We start from the raw sequence: 16,109 nt of genomic DNA on the forward strand, positions 1-16,109 counted from the left end.
ACCTATGAGTTCCTAGTGACACATCTGCTACTACTTTGCTCCAGCATTTCCTGGCAGAGGGAAGAACAGTATTTATCTTCCTTTGTTGGGAATGGAGCTGTGTCTTTGCTTAACATTGCTCGCTCTTGATCTCTGTTGCATTGCTTTCTTTCCTTACACAAACACAGCTTCCTCTGGCTCCTAAATTAACAGTCATCTGGAAAATCTTTTAGTTCACATGACTCTGTTTCTGCTCTAGTCCTCCAATGTTTGAGTAATAGCTTCCATTGTTAGTTGCTAAAACATAAAGATTATTTAATTGCTCATATTTTGTATGAGGTATGTTTAACTCACCTGATTTACCAGGATTGTAATATCAGCTGTCTACACTTATGACTACATAGAATGATTGATGTTATTTTCTGAAACTCTTTTCAGCTGTTACTTAACTATTTTGGAGGAAGCTTAGGCAAAATCTGGGTGATTTCATCTTATCGTTCTGCTAAGTGGAAACAAGAACTAAAGTGAAGAAGGTAGTTGTCATGGTTTAGCCCCGGCTGGAATCTCAGCCCCACACAGCACTTGCTCACTCCCCGCTGGCAGTATGGGGGGAGCGAATTGGAAGGGTAAAAGTGAGAAAACTTCTGAGTTGAGATAAAGACAGTTTAATAGGTAAAGTAAAAGCCACACATGCAAACAAAGTAAAACAAGGGATTCATTCCCCACTTCCCATGGGCAGGCAGGTGTTCAGCCATCCCCGGGAAAGCAGGGCTCCATCACGCGTAACGGTGACTTGGGAAGACAAATGCCATCACTCCAAACGTACCCCCTTTTCTTCCTCTTTTTCCAGCTTTATAAGCTGAGCATGACATCATATGGTATGGAATATCCCTTTGGTCAGTTGGGGTCAGCTGTCCCGGCTGTGTCCCCTCCCAACTCCTTGTGCACCCCCAGCCCACTCGCTGGTGGGGTGGGGTGAGGAGCAGAAAAGGCCTTGGCTCTGTGTAAGCACTGCTCAGCAGTAACTAAAACACCCCTGTGTGATCAACACTGTTTCCAGCACAAATCCAAAATACAGCCTTATACTAGCTGCTACGAAAAAAACTAACTCTATTCCAACCAAACCCAGCACAGTAGTATGCTAGCATACTATGCTTTTTAAGTTGTTGCTGTAATATGCCAGAGCTTTTTTCCCCTCTTTTCGAAAACAATGTTTTATATTGTAAGAGTGTCTCTTTCTTTCACAGAGACTATTCTAACTTAAAGGACTTGCTTTAGCTCTTCATCACCATTTTTTAAGTCTCTTAATGCCTCAGAGCTTATGATTCTAGTTATTTTAGCTCTAGGTAAGCTCATACTTCTTAGATTTTAAGTTCACAAACTAATTTCCCATAGATGCCGTTATGTAGGCATATAAGTGCAATTTAATTAATTTTATTAATTTGGAACAGCTGGTGTACTTTATACTAGCTGTAATGTATTGACATTACTATTTTCGTCAATTTATTAGGCTTGAAGCAGAAATGTGAGGTGATGAGCTTTTCAGGAAAACAAAGCCTGAAAATGGGATTGGAATTTATACAAGTTTTTAGCTCTGTTTTCAAGTATCTGCTGTATGGTATTTATTTATCAACATCTCTTTCTGTGTTAGATGTCAGTTCTGTTGTTTTTTGTTTGTTTACTTTTTTCCATAAACCCAGATTATAGAATAGTTACACATCCAGGACACAATTTATCTCCTCTTTCTATATAAATTACGGTTGAGAAGTGAGTGTTGCATTCTCTTGTCTGTAAAAGTGGTTGACAACTTTAGTAAGTATAAAAATATAAAATTAGGTGAAGTAAGTCACTCTTCATTAATTTCTATTTGGGTGCCTAACTCCCATTTAATTTTACCAAGATAATTAAATAACATAGAGGAGATGCTGAAGTCTGTGTTTAAAAAGAAGGAAGCTGATACATGTTTGTGAAAGGCTTTCTAGAAGTAATTGAAAGAGGCAGGATATTTAAACAGTATTTGCTAAAGACAGTAATTTTCAATTTCATTGCTTTTTGGGAGCTTTAGGTATCTAATGCTGCCTGAAAAAAATCTCTTGCTTGTCCTGGCAAAAGCAGAAAAATACCAGAAGAGTGCCAAATACACCCTTAGTCAAGAAGATAACTGAGAATATTCCAAATAACCAACAGCAAATGGGTCTGATGGCAAACCTGGGCAAAACAGTGGAAAAACTGATACAGAATATTAGTGGGAAAACCTAGAGCATAGTAATAGAGTTAAAGCTTAGTCAATGTATTGTTTTAATTCTTTATAGAGAGTACACTGTCTTGAATGGCAAACTTGCTGTTGTTAGTGGTGGAGATTACAAGTCTATTTTATCATGTGTGTCAGGTTTTTACTGCTGAAAATTTTTTTATGAAGGTGGAATATTTATATAGCAGATTTAGGTAAACTGACAATAGACTTAGCTCTTTTTTTGTTTTTATGGATTCCTTGGAAGTTCTGGTAGAGCCATGGATATGGCTGAAAATCGTGGGTACAATAGGCTTTTTATGGCATTTCATTTAGTAGCATGTGATAAAACCATTCCCAGATAATGTCAGTAAGTGTTTAAGTAATTAAGAGCTGCCTAAATGTAGGCATAAGGGAATCATGATGGAGATACTCTTTATAGCTTTTTGCTGGAAATCTGTACTAGATTTTCTTATTGGGCAGTGTTTTCCTTGAGGATATGAAAATAAATATAAAAATCACTGTTAGCATTATTAGCTAATCTCATCAGTGTTTTCAGACTGTTCAGTAATAATAGAAGCATAAACATGGAACAGTACAGTTTGACAATTAATTCAAACATGGTCACTTCAAAGTTATATGTCTGAGAACAAGATATGTAGGTCATTTAAAATAGAAAAAAAAAAAGAAGAGGAGGAAAGACTGTGTTCTGGAAACTACATTTCTGTAAAAGCTTACTCCCATAGTGAATAAGGCTTCCCCCATTATGCTGAGGCAAAGGTCTAAAGTGGTTCTTGAAGGTCTAAATTGGAGGTGGTTACATAAAATCAGCTGACTCATCTCGTGTGACCTCTACACTCAGTACTGACTGACTGGCACTGAAACATTGCAGGTTTGCAGTTTTGTAAAACTGTAGATGATGCAAAGTGATTATTTGGAATTATTTCCTTAAACTGAAAGGTTGCATTACTTCAGTCTTTCTCATTTATGAGAAACAAGAACAAGAGGTCACTTGATTATCTTGTGGAGTACATTCACGTAAAGAAGTACTTATACTGGTAAGCAGCAAAGACTTGAGGAGAGAGCAATACTCAGTGGATGGAAGATTGAGCTGGATATGGGTTTTTTTATGTTGAGGGTACCGAATGATGGGAATGGGATGAATTTTAACTTTTCCTCCTGGTGTCTTCAGATTAAGATCTCTCTGGTGGATATTTACTGAAACCCAAGTCATTGAGCTCAGGGCAGGGTGAGCAGAGGGGAAGCATAATGACTTGTGATGTGTGGAAGACTGGGCAAAATCTCAGGGCTCCTCACTCTGCGTGCTATGGATTTTCACATGTGAGTCACACATCTGCTCAAATTCATTAGCTTCACTCAGTGACTTGATATTCAGGATGTGATATGAAACAGTGAATTTGTCATTTCTCTCTTGATTTTTGAGTCAACTAAAGAAAATGGCATTTGCTGCTTTTGTTCTTCAGCCAAGCCCCCATGAATATAGGCAAAGAGGGGTCACCTTTTGAGTTGCCAAGGCATAGCTGCTTCTGGGGATAATGAAAATCATTTCTGCTCTGCCTAGCACTCTGGTTAGGGAGGGTGAGGTATGTCTGGTGTGCTGCAGTTGCTTTGTCTGGGATTGAGATACATAGAAATGTGATCTGGTGGCTGGTATGAATTATAGTAATACAGTCATTACTGCTTTAAGATCTAAGTAGGTATTTTTAAATGTATGACTTAGTCTTGGGGTTTTTTTAACCTGGGATTATGTGGTGCCAAACTAATTGTATTCATATCTAGGAAAGACAACTCTCAAACATCCAAAGCAGCCTAAAGTATCTCTTGTCTTAGCAGGAACTTAAGGCTGTCTATAGGTACTTCTTCCTGTGAATTTTTTACGTTTTCTCTGTAATTGCGGTTTGAAATCACTGCAAGGCTCTCTGAAACTTTAGCGGTGACTGAGAGAGAAGCTTCTGGCAATGATTCCTGAGCCTGCCTGCTGAAGAGAGGATGGACTGACCTTGGCACTTCTAGACAGACTCCAAAGGTGAATAAAAGGCACAATGTAATATATTTACATGTTTGCAAATCTTTCTTTTGTTTCCTTGTTTTATCTGAGTGCTTATTCATGTGAGGATCTGGCCTTGTGCATGACTAAGATTTGCTTTGTGATTTCAAAGCTTATACACAGGGCTAGCTTTCAAATTTAATTTCATAAAAAGCAGTAGTTCTGAGTCCTGTAGCTAATTTTGTATTCAAATACTGGTGAGAGGATGAGTAGTCAGATCATTAGTTTCTTGTTTGTTATAATGACTTGCAGTATATTCACTTTCTTGTTGCAAAGGACTGTGTGAAGAATAGTTTGTCCTTTTGCTGTTGAAATCTATGCAAAATATTTTTGGATCCTATGAAAGATTCCTTTCTTTTCTCCTCCTTGATAATTATTTAGTGTTTTGTGTATCAGTCTAGATGTTTGGTAATTTATGACCCAGCAGAGGTCAGCCTTGTGACATTTTTCAAAACTTAAACTCAAAGGAGTAGAGACAAAGTTCTTATTATAAAAGCTTTTGGAGTTCTGTTTTACAAAATATATACCTGCAGTGTGTCTGTATAACATTAATGACTGGGGCAGGGCAAGAAAAAGCGGGGAGGGAGGTGGGAAGAATAGGCAAGTATCTTCTCACTTCTTTCTAAGAGTCTATGAGAATAAAAGGTGTTCTTACCTTTCCGTAAAAGAGCATTTATTTCCTTTGTGGTGCTTAAAAAAAAGATGAAAGATGGGGAGTGAAGGGAAATCAATATTCATCCTCTACATCAGCTCAGAAGCACATATGATTTGTTCACAATGTAAAACGTTATTCCTATCTTGCATCACAATGCTAGAATGATCAGTGGTGGTTTCTCTGATGCTAATAAGGGTAGCACTCTAATTACATATGAAGGTGGTGATACAGATTTTAATCCTCATCAAGAGGCAGTCCTGTCTTAAATGGGCTGGCTACATGGTTTCTAAGTTCAGTTTCAATGGGCAAACTCAACAGCAGCTGATGTAATTGCTCTGCTCTGCTTGAAAGCAATCTTCTGTCTACCTTGAGCTAGCTCCAAAGTAGTTTTCTCCTGTCAGACAGTAGAACTGAATATGCAACAACAGCATTGTAAAGGCTGCAGCTGAGTTTTCTGCAATAGAACATGCTTAAATGACTTGAGCATGACATTGGGAACTGGGAAAACATGTTGCCTTTTTCGTTCAGCCAGTCTGTTTTCTGAACTTTGCAAAGATGTTTTAATTCTTTATTGTTACTGCATTTTTTGTGTACTCTGAAGTTGGTTTTGAGACGTTAAAAACACACTGTCATGAGAACAGTATTCTGAGGTTTTGGAGTAGCTAATGAAAACGTATTCTGTGTCTCTTGAAGCAGCAAGGCTGCAACTCAAAATCAGCCTCAGGAATACAGACTGTGCTTTCTAATGCTTGCTTTTCTTTTAAACTTTCTCTTTTTCTTCTTTTTCTTTTTTTAATTTGCCTTCACAGAGGCAAGATCAGCTTGGAGTAACAGCAGCTACCATGTTTTTCTTTATCTTTTTGCAAAAGATGGTTACAAACCACTGAAAACCTCCTAGACAAAGCATTATCTTATAAACAAGTTCTCCAATTAGAGAGAGAAAATAAGAACTTTGTTAAATGGAAGCCTTTTCTGAAATGAAAGCCTTTATTAGTGTGCTGTGACCAGAAAGCTGTAACACATTCTTTTTGAATATGTTATTGAGGACACTTAATGTTTATTATTTGCTGGAGAATGGGAAAGCCAAGGTATTAAGACGAAGAACCCTATTTGATGTTAATCAGCAACAGTGTATGTTGTCCTTGTTCCTGTCCACTCACTCTATTGAAATGAAAATAGTGTTGAACGCTTTGGGCATCCTGTGGACTTAATAGTATGTGCTTATGTAATTAGGCCCTAACCTAATGGATTTGCAAAAGAAAAGATATTGGGAATTAATGTTGCATAAGTAACTATCATTTTACAGTGCTTCCTAACTCTTGAGTACTTGACTCTGCTGTCTTAACAGTCTCTTATTCAAAAGCATGTTTTGTCCTTAGCACAATGGCTTTTGCCTGGCACTTTAGTTATTATGTAGAAACCCCAGATTTGTGAGCAACTCTTCAATTTAATAAGCCCTCCTTTAACAAAGAGGAACAAAAGTAGGTGCAGAGACAGGTGCTCTGAAATGAATCAGCTTGGGTCCAGGTGTGCTGAAACTAATCAACCGAACTGAACTTAGACTGTCTAAACAGAAAATCACTGGGAAGTTTCACTGTGCTGCAAAACACCTCCTTTTGATAACACAGTGCAGAAATGCCTAGTCTGGTTTTGACAGGGAAGCCTTCTTCTCAGGGTGTCACATAGGTATGTAAGCCTCAGCTAGTCACCTCTTCAGACTTTAGACATTTGCAGTGCACAAGCTTACCTCATCCATAAACTTAGCTCAAACAATTCAGGTGAACGGAAATACACAGCACTCCTGAGATTCTTCTGGGATACTGTCTACAAAGCTTGTTCTAAATCCTCAAAAGATCTACGTGCTTTTTCCCAGGATGTGTTACTCCTGAATTTCTACACATCTGCATTAAACAGAAACAACAGCAGCCCATTTGTCCACTTGTTCTTTCAAACTGAGGATGATAGATATGAGGCAGATAAACAACATGGCTATTAGAAAACAATTAATTCTGGTAAAACATATGTTCTTTTTTCCCAGTTTGGAGTGAGGAGAGGCTTAAGTAACTTGAGAAAATACAAGACTAATTGTGCATATCTGCACGGCAAAGTTGCACCACGTGCAACTGAGCAAGGAATACTGCGTATTCAGATGATGTACAACTAGTGCACACTTGAAATTTTGTAAAGGCTCTAATTTTTTTTAACAAACTAGGAACATGGAGTGGAGTATACAAATCAGGTTTGGCTTCCTGAAGCTACAAGCCCGCCTGTGAAGTCCTTGTTTAGGCCCATGTGGGAAACATCTGTTTGTTCTTTTAACTTAAGCCAGTCTTGTTACAGGACAGACTACTAAGAGGTTTTTTTCTTGCTTAGAGTAAAATAGGCTCAAATTTTCCTTTATTGACTTCCTCTCACATATTTCTCTCCAATAATGAGTGTTGTTTTTCTGTAGCCAAGTTCATCTACTACTCTGTGATGATGTGCAGATTACCTGAGTGTGGACAAGTAATGTTTGTGCTTACCATGATAGTGCTCATTTTCTTACAGTTAGGAAAGAAAAAGAAAGGAGTCAAGGTTTGTGCTGGGCATCCTGTTCCCAAACCATTCTGTGTATTTGGTTGGTATTGTGTCTGAATACACTCAAAATAACTGCAAAATATTAACTGATATAAAATTACTAGTAATTAATTCTAGACAACCTGTTTGTTCATTTCACAGATATCTAAAAGCATAAATAGTAGGTTTTTGGTTCCTATCATGTCAGGAAGTAAAATCAAAGAAAAAATAAAGTTGTATGCTATTTCAATGTCAAATGCATAAGTAAAGACAAGAATAGACTTGGTTTACAACATCTGAAGAAATCTTCTTTACCTATCCAGAAAGTTTAATTTAATCAAATTCACATGTATTCCACTTTTATTTTGAAAAACACTGCAACATTGAAATACTATTGTTACCTGACTTCCATTAAGAAATACCTTTGTTTAGACACTTGAATCCAGGTTGGAATAAGATATTCTTAGATGTAACATCAGTTTTGTAATATTGGCATAAAATATGCTTCCCCCGCCCCCTTTAAATTCAGTTGGAAGTCAAGCTTGCACTATCAGGGCAAAATCAGTGACAAATATTGCAATCTTCTTTGTAGTTTTGACCCAATTTCGTCAATTTTTCAGATTCCTGTTAAGGAAGAAAATTATTGCCTGAAAGCAAGAAAATGAAATTTAAATTCAGAGGTGAAATGATTGAGAAAGCTTGCAGGCCCATTATTCTTATTTAAGGTGGGAAACATTATATGCAATTTCAGCCATGTAAAAGCTGATTCCCAACTGAATCCCTTTTTATTGCCATTTCCAGGGACGACTACTCTCCTGCCTTTTGAGATGAAATGAGCTGTTTTCAGAAAGTGCTGGTATTGCTCTGTTGATGCAACAAAAGTGTAGATAAACTTTGTCATCAAAAAAATCAGCCTGGTATTTTTTCTCATGTTTATGAAGCCAAATGTAGGTAAGACTGCGGCACTCTATAATACGCTATGTTTAATCTGAGGTGGTATCATGGGTGGTAATGGTGAAGAAACGTAGCTTTCAATGAAGCTTGCAAGCCTGCCAGGAGCCATGGAGATGTAGTCTGGCCTGCTCAGAAGTCCTTGTTCTCATGATCTTTGCTAGGACTGTTATTAGGGCTAGCTTAACTCAAAGCTATGGCTGTCTCTTTATTGTAGGTATATGAAATATGTATTTTGGGGAAAGGAGATTTCAGAGGCTATCTGACCAATTTTGATGGGCTTGCTTGTATATTTAAATTGCAAAAGATGTTAGTAAAACTGAACTGTAAACATATATTTAAAGAAAGGAAGTGATAATCCTACATGACTTATGAGATAAACGAAGAAATATTCTCATCTAAAAAAGTGTTATAATGAATGATAACCTTAGAAATATGTTATAATGAATGATAACCTTAGAAATATATCTAGGGAAAATGAAAGGCTTGAAAAGAGATTTTGTATTCTGAAATTTTCTCTGATTCTCAGTGTTTATCTGTGAAAGAAATGCTGTGACATACATGCATAAAGAGATTTTCTTCAAGATAAGGGAAAAACAACTTGACACAGGAATCATGATAAGAGGGGTAACCATCCATGAAGTAACCAAAGGGAAGTAAAAAAAGAAAATGGATAAATATTTATCTAAAATCTCTAACTGTTTAAATAGGAGACATTAAGCAGTCAAGGAGGCAGGAGGGACATTGTCCTCAAAACTTTTTCAATGGTAAAGTTAACATGCAAGGGAATTTTTTTTTTTTTTTAGCTTATTATTCCTGACAAACTGAAGGTCAGAGCAGAGACAGGGATAACTTACACTGAGAGGACAGTGACATGGTATGAACTTTAATTTTCTTGCCCTGCATGGACAAAAAATTAATTAAAAAATGAAAACTGTACAAATAATGGTTCATAGTATACAATTAAAATTTTGCCCTGAAGCTTTGGCTCATGGGAGTTTGGCTCACTGACATCTAGGAGTAGCAGAGACAAGTGTGATGCTGTTTGAGGGCACTCTACATAGTGTTCATATAGTGGGGACATGTGCCTGATGTCATTGATTACTAAATACAGAGAGAGAGCATGTACACCTCTCATTTTTTGCCTTATCTCTGGTGTGTGACTTGAGGAATTTCTGTCATACTTCATTTTTACTTTTATTTAGATGGTAAAGAAGAATATTGTCTGCTGCCATCCAGCCTGGACAAAGGAATTGCGCTAATTCTTGTGGGAGTGAAGTACCTTGATAATGATGCTGCAGCATGTCATGGGTGTAGCAGGGAAGAGTGGCCACCACTATTGGTACAGGTAGGTTATCTCAATGACTGGATAAAAGTATGCTTAAGCAACACTACTGATACCATTCTAAAGGCTTAGCACAGAGTAGAAGCTGTCTTGAGGCAAGCATTGAACAGATGAGGCAGAATGCTATCCACAGAGACTCATCTTTTCTCACTGATTTATTGATGCTGATATATTGAACACTTAGGCATTCTGTGTTACCAGAATAAGCACCAGGTTCTGTATAGGATCTGCATAAGTCTAGCTCCAAACTTGAGCCTGGTGAAGCCTCTCCCAGTATGGTCATGAATGCACTTGATTGCCTCTGATAGCAAGACATTCTTAGTGTAAACACTGCACAGGGCCATCATGCAAGTTTGGCACAGTAAGTTAAATTGTTGAAAGTAATACAAAGAGAGGATGGGGCAAAAAACAGGTGCGTGGAGAAAGGTGAGCCATGAGATTAGATACTACTTGGACAAAATCAATGGAGTAATTGGAAGGAGGTGGAACCTTTTCTGGCTGTCAAGATGCCTGTTATAGTCATGTGGGAATTGTCTGGCACTGTTAGTAATTAATATGGTTTCATTCAGCTTTATACATGAACGTATGAACAACAGAAATTAAAATAATGCACAAGAAGGTAATCAAAAAGATTCTATAATGAGACTAGCTGAGCCTGATATTCTCTTAATGAAAATTAAATTAAGAGAAGACTTGGAAAGTAGAAACAGCTACCTGTGGGTAGCTAGGAGTTTACCAAGGAGGAGGAAAGCCTGTCGTCTTCTACTTCTTTCCGCAGATCGCTTTGAAGGCTTCCAGTTGGCTGAGTTGTTTTCTACTGATGACATGTTTCTATCTTTGCCAAAATAATATATAAAACTGTGAGAGGGAAAAGGTGTCCAACAGTTCTCTGTAGAAATGCTGAAAGCTAACATGCGCTCAGGAGGCAGAAAAGGATCTTTCAGGATTTTTTGAAGGATTGTTAGTTTGCAATAAACAATAATAGAACCATGTAGTGTTCTGTATTCAGAAAACCCCTTGTAAGTTTACTTGGAGAGAGAAACAGAAGAACCACTAAGCATCTTCAGAAACAAAGCTGAAACTGAAAGTTTCTGTATTACCTTTTAGGATGAAAGGCATATCTCCACTGTCACAAACTTGCTATGGTCTCACCAGTATCACCTGCATTTTCCTATCTAAAGAACACAAGGGAAATTGAAATAGTAATATGTCATCAAGAATGCTTTTAGTCTTGTTAGTATTTCGCTATATACATTGCAGACAACATTTTCTGTAAGAATGCTTGCTTCACAATACTGTGCCATAGTTTAAATTGCGGTTAACTGCTGTGGTTTTCAAAGAGGAGACTGATGGGTAAGCTGCTGCATCTGCAATGCCTCCATAAACAGAGATACTCTTTTATTTTGGACCCCATTTTAGGGGTCTTCAGAGTAATAGGACTGATATTTCCTCAGATTGCCTTAAAAACTTGTGCTAATTGTAATCTTGGTTTTGTAAAGTCATTTTTTTATTATATTCTTGTGAGGTACAAACTGGTAGGTTAAATTAAGAACTTTGTCACCATCAATTTTTAAATAGTTGTATATCGGTATCTGAGGGGAGCATGTGGGCATGTTTTGCTGTTTTTCCAACAGCTGTCTCAAAAAAGGCATGGAGAATAGATATGCTATAATGTATATAATCCAAGGTATGTTCCTGGAATTTGAGCAGAGTATTATCTTTTGCAGGGAACTTGTGAGGATGATGTTTTACTACAGGTAGGAGTTCAAACTGTATGACATAACAGTAATTTTTGTTTCATTTTTTAATGAAAAAATATCACTAGAATGATCTGTATATGAATAATAAACTGCACAGGATTTGTCCATATGCTTTAGTGCTTTAGTCATTCTTTAAATTATGCCATATTATTACTAAAGCTGGTGCAATCTGTTAGTATTGTGGATTTTCTCTCTTTTTTTTTTTTTACATACTCTATTGCACCTGCTCTTTCCCCCTCAGACCTTGATGATGCTTCTCTGAGGGAGGCTATTGCATTGTCTGTGCTTTGGAAGGATCCTAGAAAGCTTCCAATATTTAGTGCAGTTCTAGTCTGTCAGAAACACCTTATGTTCAGAATTCCGTTTTGTTGTATCTGCTTCCTTCAGCTCCCCTTCAAGAGGGCCACTGTATCTTTGGGGCCTGGCATTTGGATACAGGGCAGGGAAAATAATAATTTTGCTGCACTGCAGGCTGTCCTGGCGCTGCAGGAAGTTCTTCAGAGGCATTGCCCTAGATAGTAAAGAAGCATAATGGTTTTTTATCTTACACCCTACTAGTAATGCTCAAAATGCCTCACATTAATCATCTTCTTGGTTTTCACTGAGACATTGGTTTTCCTTTGCTTGGACCAGTTGCCCGTGAATCTCACTGAATTGGCACCATGCAGCATGCTGCAATTGCCTTTATGGGGCTGCCAGCCCTCCGGTATGTGCCAAGCTTGCACCACGCCTCTTCAAAAGCACAAGAACGTATCTCCAGGTTCTGTTTCTGACTGCATTTCTTTCAGTTAATAGGTAAGCTTTTCCCCAGAGCCTTATACCAGTGAGATCTACGCTTCTTCCAGGCTAATATCCAGGCATCAAAACTTGTATCAGCTCCAGCTGTTCAGCATCAACCTTAGTGTGCCTCACCTGTTGCCTTGTGATAGGTCTCCTGTTCCCCTGCCACCCCATGGATTCTGTGCCTCCCTCATCTTAAAAGCTGAAACTTTACTTCTCTGACTGCAATCTCTTGAATTATTTCACCCTTCCGCTTTTCCTATGAACACTTTTGTCTTTAGTGAGTGTATTTCCTTATAACCGTTTCCTAATTGCTGTCTCGTTTAACTCCATTCTTGGCAAGCAGATTTAGGAATCCCAACAAACTGTCATAGGTAAGGGCTGTCATGTTTACACAGTTACAGGCATTTGACTTCAACCTGGGTAGCTTGTCCAAAAGGTTTAATTGTGTGTTCTTTGAACCGAAGCTTTAAAAAAAAGCTTGTCTCCTGTTATGAGAGTTGAGAATTTTCACCTACTCTGCCTAATTGTCGTGGCTTCCTACAGGACATGTCCTTTTAATTTACCACTGTAGTTTGTAATGATGTCCCTAGCAAAAGGTCTGCATAACATTCAGAGTATTTTAAGAGATTACTTATTACTTCATCATTATGAAGAGAGAAATTTTAGTAATAGGAGCCTCGTTGTCTATGAGATGAAACATAACAGACAAAAGCAACCAGAAACTGAATTTAGACAAATCTGGATTAAAAATTAGGAGCCACTGATTTATTAAACTAGTAGAAAAAAACTATTGAAACTGCTTACAAAGGGGTTGTAGTGGATTTTCAGTCAGAATCTTAAAATCGGTATGGAGTAGTACTCAAAAAGTTTTAGTTTTCCTTCCTGAAACTCATCATACTTTCTCCTGTTCAGGAGACGGTCAGCCATTCTCCTTAATTAAAACAAGAATTGTTTTACTTAGGTTAGGAATTGCTGTCTATACTGGGACCAGCTAGGGCCCTTACTCTAATGAAATGTCTTTCCCCCTCCTACTGCATGTCTCATTAGTAAGATTCAGTATCAAAAGTCTCTCGTATTGGATCTTTATAGATTCTGCAGCAATCAAGATATTGACAAATATACTTGATAAAAGCATTTAAATATTTGTCTATAAAGTTTGTAGATAATTTTCATAGATTTTTTTTTTATTTATAAGTATCTGTTTAGACCACCTAGAATATTAATCACTTAGATGTTATTGATCTCCCAAACTCTATCTCCAATGTGTGCTCACCCTGGCTTAGCAGGGCAAGACAGGTTTGAGCTGTTAAGTCCTTTTGAGGGAAAAGACAGCAGGTTCAAAAAAGCGGTGCCTTCTCCGGGTCATGGTTAGCTTGGGAAAATGAAGGACTTCTTTGTGCTGATGTTTGCTAGCATTAAGGTGGGACGCAGGAAACTCAGTAATTGGAAAGCTATGGTACAGCTATTGACAAAGACTACTTTGTAAGGTGGTTTTTTTTTTTTTTTTCTTTAATACCTCCTGAACTCCATCATATGTATTAAGAAAACAGGAATTATGCAAGAATGTGTCTAGTGCCAAATCCATACTTATTAAAAAGTACTTGATAGTCAAACAAATACATTTTAAAGGTCAGTTGGCTAGAATACAGGCTGTCTAACTTTTTTTTTGTCAAGTGACTTGAACAATTTTTTTTTAAAAGATGAAAAGAATTAGTGCTGTTCCATTGCGACACCTAAAAAGGTTACAGTATTCATCTCATGTAAATATCCAGAAGCATATCAAACACTGCTGATCTTGCATGCTCTTTTTTTTTAAGACAACAGATAATGTCAAAGAAAAAAGCTAGTACTCCATACCAAAGAGACTCCCAATCCTATTCATTACATTGCGGTATATCTGGAAAGGCCATTTCTTCCTTACCTGGATGTAGCTTGAAGGGCCATTTTCCTGAACACAAAAAACGGAAAGTCATATAAACTTTTACTTTGGACATAGGATAACTTTATTGATATACTTACTTACTTAGTACTTATAAAGTACTTTGAATATGCAACAGCAAAGCACAAAACAGATTTTGTCAGCTTGTTGCCTTTTAATTTCAGTAGATGTCCAATGGTTCTGGGTTTTTTTTGACACAAACATGTTTCCTTTTTCCAAAGAGACCTCATGTCATGATTTCTCTTAATTGCTTTTTATACGTAGGTTTCTCAGCAACTCTAGACACTTGGGTAGTCCTTTCCCATTTCCCATTTATGCTGTATCCTCTTGAATACTGAGTTACCAGAATTGAAGAGATGAGAAAATAAAGCGGTATTATAACATTGTCAGTTCTTGCTCTGTTCTTTTCTAAAAACAATATTTTTTCTGACACTTGGCAGCTTACACATTTTGTGCCAATTATTTCATTAAGTGGCCATGATGTTAGCTTTTCAGGATACATAGATGTGACCATGAGCTGCTTTTGGTTCATGACTGGCTGAGCCTATAGAATGCAGTTGGCACAGTAACATACTGCTCTCCATTGGGGTGAGATTATTTGCTTACTTTCCTTGCGGGGAGAATATGCTGGGAGGTCTTTGTGGATGTTTTGCAAGCCCTCACCGGTGATTTGTAAAATACTGCATGAGCAATGCGGTCCCCAATGAACCACTTTGAACTCTAATAGGAAATTCATCAGATAACTTGGATAATTTTCACAAACTATCACAAAACTTAATCTGGTTTGTGGTGTTTCAGCAGTATTTATCAGAGCTTGCTCTGTAAATGTAGCTTTCTTAGAAACATAGAACGGTGAATTAAATTCCTTATTTTGGAAACTGTATATTTCAAAAGTGGTCATAGTATTTGGGTTTTTTAAATATATGGCCTTGTTCCTCTTAGCTCAAGGAGTGGACACTGGTTGCCTAAGGCTACTTGTCTGTTATTTCTTGACTAATCAAACAAATCTATGTGACGTGTGAATCTGTTTAAAAATCTAGATCATACAGATTTTCTGTGTGATTTCCATAGATTTATTTTCCATAGATTTCTCTCCCATGTGTTTTTTATAACCTGACCCTTCTTTTGTAATCTTCCACTCCATCCCTCCCCACTGCCCCCTCATGCCCAGGACTGTTTAACAGTGACATAACTAAAATGACAGAAAAGCTACAGACTACTGCTGCATGCCACTTGATGTGTCTAGTCAGCCTAAATAATTGCCTGGCTATTTACAAGTACTGCTCTGTTTCAGTATTAAAGTTTGCAGCTTAATGGCAAGAAAACTGAAGAAATAATTAGCAGATGACAGAACTCTAAGTCATTTCTCAGGAGTCATTGGAAACAGTTTGACTTTTTGGAACAAAAAAATATGAATGCCTGAAGATGGGAAAAACATATTGTCTAGGCTTTTGAACATGTGTTCAAAATTTAAGTAGCTTTCATTGTGGCAGACAGTGGATTAAAAACTATTATAAATTCTGCATTTAATTTAAATGTTCAGTTTGAGTGGTCAGATTAGTAGGGAGTCTTTTTATCTAGTCCCACAGTCACTGTGGGTATTGTAGCTGAAGTGCTTGAGGCACTGCCTAAGGGTAGTTGAGTGGCATTCTGCATACTGTATCCATTTATTCTTAAGGACACTATAGCAATATTCTTCTGTTTCCTTTTGCTACTATACAAAGCTGGCCACAGAAATATGGTTAAGTATTTTAGTGATTACTGAAATTTATGTTTTTGTAGTATAAGATAATTAGCATTCATAGAACAGTATGAACAATTCTCCTCATATTAAGACCGTGGA

Source organism: Balearica regulorum, chromosome Z (assembly GCF_011004875.1).
Source record: "Balearica regulorum gibbericeps isolate bBalReg1 chromosome Z, bBalReg1.pri, whole genome shotgun sequence".
Taxonomy (NCBI): domain Eukaryota; kingdom Metazoa; phylum Chordata; class Aves; order Gruiformes; family Gruidae; genus Balearica; species Balearica regulorum.